The sequence below is a fragment of the Styela clava genome, chromosome 6, assembly GCF_964204865.1.
Source record: "Styela clava chromosome 6, kaStyClav1.hap1.2, whole genome shotgun sequence".
In the NCBI taxonomy this organism is placed as follows: domain Eukaryota; kingdom Metazoa; phylum Chordata; class Ascidiacea; order Stolidobranchia; family Styelidae; genus Styela; species Styela clava.
Window position 1 is genome coordinate 18,243,538 of NC_135255.1, and position 5,124 is coordinate 18,248,661.

At 37.3% G+C, this 5,124-nt stretch overlaps 1 long non-coding RNA gene across 1 annotated transcript; it reads right to left on the reverse strand.

Annotated features, from left to right (window-relative positions):
- Positions 1-825: 825 nt before the first annotated feature.
- Positions 826-4,616, reverse strand: LOC144424325 (uncharacterized). Its single transcript, XR_013476627.1, has 3 exons — positions 4,502-4,616; positions 2,014-2,164; positions 826-1,519 (listed from the first exon to the last, which is right to left on the reverse strand). It is a non-coding gene; the product is annotated as an uncharacterized LOC144424325 (long non-coding RNA).
- Between the last annotated feature and the right edge of the window lie 508 nt (positions 4,617-5,124).

Genomic DNA, 5,124 nt, shown 5'->3' on the forward strand with positions numbered 1-5,124 from the left:
GGTTGTTTTTTCGGTATAATAAAAAATATTCGAAAATACCTCAATATCGGTTGCACAGACTGTCTACACTAGCCAAATTCTCCCGACATGGTTCATTTTTCGCTCGCAAAGCCTCCGCCGAACGTCGACGGGGCGACGCCGATTTTGCCCCGGTTGCTCATTGTATATCGTATTCTCTCTTTTATCTTCCACACGCCGCGTTTGTCTTGTTTGTTTTCTGTTTCTTTTACTAAATCATCGGGGCTAGCCCCGAAATTATGACGACGCAATGCCGACGTTTCTTACAACAACGTGTTGACATATTCACGCATTCCTTCTCGTTCGTTGGTTGCTTGAAGAGTTGATAGTTTCCTCGCCTTCGTTTTTGTCGCTTGTTTTGCTATTTGAATCAGTTAGAGACCTTTAGTCCATTTGCGCTCGATTTTCCACATTCCTTTTGAGCTCCTCACTTCTTTCCGGCTTCGCATTTCTTAGCCTTAGACCTCATAATGAATAAGGTTGATGCACTACTTCGCACTCCGTTTTCGCAGCTGCCGCTGGAACAAAAGTTAGAGGTACAACGTCTTGGGCCTTATCAACCAAAAAATTGTTCACTGGAACAATCCTATTACGGACTTTTTTCAAATGTTGATATGTTTTACCGTGCAACGCTAGAGTCCTGCTCTAAGAATCAAAGAGAGCTATGCTCGAATATATGGACACGTTGCGCCACCCAATGGCAATAATTTTGATGACGTCATAGCGAAAAAAAAAGTAATAGCCTTCTGGAGAAAACTTTTATCTTTAACCACTGAAAATTTCAAAGCAATTGGTCCAGTATTCGAAGAGAAAAGCGATTTTTTAATGATAATGACGAAATAAAATAACAATAACAACAAAATTTTGAAACGATCGTTATGGCCACTAAACGTGTCCAATAATTGAGGAAACATGTTTTGAACTTGCAATAATCACCGACAAAAGTCGAATATATTATCCAAAAATTGGTTTTTGTTTATTAATAATTTGTTCTTAGAATTTATGAGATTTTGATTACTCATCCTGCTTTGCATTCCAACACTAGAGTCTTGAGTATTAGAGTATTTAACGCCATTATTTTCCTAGATCAAGACTGTAGTCGTGAAATTCAAAAAAATATCAAAAATTTCAGTGAAACTGCGATTTTCTGTTGCTGTTCACGGCAAGACTTTCTCGTTTCATTTTGTACATCAGTACTGTAGTGTTGAAATGCAAAAAAAAATATCCATTTTGGGGAACACATTATAAACAAACCAAAACCATTTTTGGGGCGAAATATGCGATTTTGAAATATTTTCTAGATTACTCAATTACCTTTCTAGAGAATGACTCTAATATTGAAATGCAAGAAATATCAAAATATAAATGAATCCCTGAATTGGAATATATATAATTTAACAAAAACTATTTTTGTGGTGAAATAGGCGATTTTCGATCGTTGTTCAAGGCGAGTTTGAAACATACTTTCTCGATTGTATTTTCCAATAGCAGGACTCTTGCTCTAAAATGCAAAAATTAAAAAAAAATACTATTCCAGGGAACATATAATAAATAAACAAAAATTGGGCTGTAATGCGTCAAACAATTCTGTTAAATGCATGCATGAATCTTCGTTTTTTTTTGTTTTTGTTTTGACGCAGGAAAATTGATTGGAAACATTGTTTGTGTACAGAATAAACCAAAGTCTCATCTCGGCGATCGTAAGACATTCGGGTTTTTGATGACATTCAGTCACATAATTTAATGAATTTATGTTTTTCAATACATTCTTATTCGAGCATATTTGCACCATCGGCTTCATACGCATACGAAATAGGAATTGATAGTTAAATACACGATATTCTGGTATCCACTGTGTTATCCACAAATTAGACTTAATTATTGGCACAGGAAGCCAATACAAAAGAGGAACTATTTTGTCTCAACGAAACCATAACCACAATATTATTTTTATGAGACAATAAATATTTTTAATTTGTATCCAAAATTACATACCAGTGAGATAATCTTTTATGGTTTCATTTATAATATGGTATTCCACCTCTCCTGGTGGTCCTCGTGGCCCAGCTTTTCCACGAAAAACTGTTTGATCGGTAAGGACAGGATGCTGGTCTCTGTTGGTACAATACAGATGCATTTGCTGACCCTAAAAAAAATGAATATCAATAAAATATAAATATGTGAAGTTGAGTCCAACTCTTGTAAGAGGAATCCTCTAAACTCTAAAGCAGTGTTTCTCAAACTGTGTGCCGCGGCACACTAGTGTGCCGTGAGAGATTCTCAAGTGTGGCGCGCAGCTTTTTGAAATTCTAGAAAATGAGCTGTTTGTATTACACATATACATACATGCAACTTGTGAGATTTGAATATCCATAATTAATATTTAGACTGATAATATTATTGCATTTGCCTTGTCGTTGTAGTAAGGGGTATTGTTCCAGTATAATTGCATTGTGATGTCATAATGTTTTGTAAAAAAAGACCCAGCCTTCCACTATGTTTATCTGCGCGTTCAGTTAGGCCAGAGGTCGGCAAAATTTTGTGTACTTGCGGGCCAAATATACACATTTCTTTCGTGTACGAACAATCGCCACATTTAATATGTTATCCAACAATATATTGTTTGTATTTTCTTATTCTCAATATGAAAGATGATGTGATTATGGCAACTTGGTTGCCCGCAGTACGTCGTTCAAATGACGATCTGGCAAGCGAGTACGAAGTTTGCCGACCCCTGAGTTGAGCTATGGGAAAGCAAGTTTGGTCGAGTTTTGGCTTTCTGCTTACAAATTCTATTCAATCATCGGTGCAAAAGCCACCAAAATAATCTATCCATTTGCATCTACATGGCTGTGTTAAGCCGTATTTTTTGCTCTGGTTGTAATCAAAAGCGAGGAAGGGAGCGACCGACCCTCGTTTCTCAAAACAGGCACAAACATCGCATTAACATTTTGTAAAATAATTTGCCCAAGTCTAGCTCAAATATCTTACAAGTGTGCCGCGAGATTTTTCTTATTTTCTTAGTGTGCCGCGAGCAAAAAGAGCTTGAGAACCTCTGCTCTAAAGCAAGGGTGTGCAACTTTTAAAACAGGAGGGTAACATTCACATAACTTGGGATTAGGGCTGGGCGTTTCGAAAGAATGTTTCGAAACGTTTCGAAACACTGATATGTCGAAACGGCGGCGTTTCGACTTTCGAAACGGATATTATGACGTCATAGCAAATGCAACCTGTAATTAGTGTCCAATTCGAATTTAATATCCGAATTTATTCGAATATCGTGACTCTCAAATATCGTTTTCAGTGTTTATAAGAATATTAAATATCGCGCAAACGTCCAAGCGCCGCCGTCCACGTTTTGATCTGGCCGCTGCTTTGTCATTGAGCAGAAACATTCGTGGAATTATCATTATCGTTTTATCCTCTCGAATTAGCATCCAGTGATATCCTTTTGTGGATTTAATTGTGGAAAATAGATGTCATTATACATTAAATTCCATGGGTAATAATGGTATTCACTTCATTCATAATTCACTGTTTACACTGACAAACGTGTTTCGTTTCGTTTCGATTTCGTTTCGAAGGCAAAATTTCGTTTCGATTTCGAAACACCAGGGAGCGACCGACCCTCGTTTCTCAAAACAGGCACAAACATCGCATTAACATTTTGTAGAATAATTTGCCCAAGTCTAGCTCAAATTTCTCACAAGTGTGCCGCGAGATTTTTCCTATTTGCTTAGTATGCCGCGAGCAAAAAAAGTTTGAGAACCTCTGCTTTAAAGCAAGGGTGTGCAACTTTTAAAACAGGAGGGTCACATTCACATAACTTGGGATGAACGGCGAATCGCACCTTTATAGTAGTTGAAATAACAAAAAATTTGGTTATTAATTTTATGATAGTTTTCGCTTCGATCAAGCTAGCTGTTAGGGCATTGTAACGTATTGGGATTACTCGCAAGTATCAGTTTAATCTAAATTAAACACTCGTTCAGAGAGCACGTCTCCGCGGGCCACACATTTTTTACTTGATTGATACTTGATATATCGATGATGCTATTTTCGCTCTGTCGTTTTTTCAATTAAATTGACCCCAGTGTCAGCCAGGGGGATAACAATACAGTATTATAAGTTTGCTGCTTCGCGTGGTTTGAGATCGTCAATTTTGAATTGCATCGGAAATTTTGCATTATAAAATTATACTTTCTTAGGTTAAATATAGGGACATCCATTTTTAGGTACCCTCAAAGTATGTGAACCAAGATGGCAGACACCGGAACGTAGTATGTGTACCAGGTTAGGGTTAGGCCATTATTTCAGGTACAAATACTACGGAGTCACTTGGTTAGTCCCCGAACTCGTAATAGAACTGAAATAAGGAAAGTTGGCATAAAATTATGGCCTAATCGTAATGTGTCCGTCATGTTGGTTCACATACTACGGTAGTCCCAAAACTTCTCAACAAATATACAGCGAAAACATTTACCTGAGAACTTTCGTCTGGGATTCGCTGTCCATGTGATATTCCAACGCATAGTATCACGAGTATCCAAGTGAAATACATAATGACAATACGGTATCAATGCTTCGTGAAACGATTTGTTTCTGAATTAGGTCTAAATTTTGTAAAACACATTTTATTAAAAAGAACAATTTTTTATCCACGATTTATTGTTTCAGTTGTAAATGCTACAAAAGTTGGCCAGCCAAATAGTAGACACTTTAGACCAGTGGTACCCAACCAGGGGCCGTGGCCCACCAAGGGGGCCACAGAGAAGTTAGTCTGTGTGGGGGGCACCATGCCAGGCGCAAAACTGATTTTCCTTTTACTAAAAAACTCCCCGTTCTCCCCAGTTTCCTTGCTTGATAAGGTTATTTCACAGAGTTATTCCCTTTGTTGAGCATGAATTTTTTGAATATAATGAAGTTCGGAATATACCAATAAAAAATAACATTGTAAATACTAAAGTAATACAATTAAAGAGCCCATAAGTGCTTAAAGCTTTCGGGAGAGGGCCACGAGCCACAAAAAGTTGGGAACCACTTTTCTAAAATATATTTTTTACCTATCTGCTAGTGGGGCTTACACAAAGCCTTGTTTGAAGATAA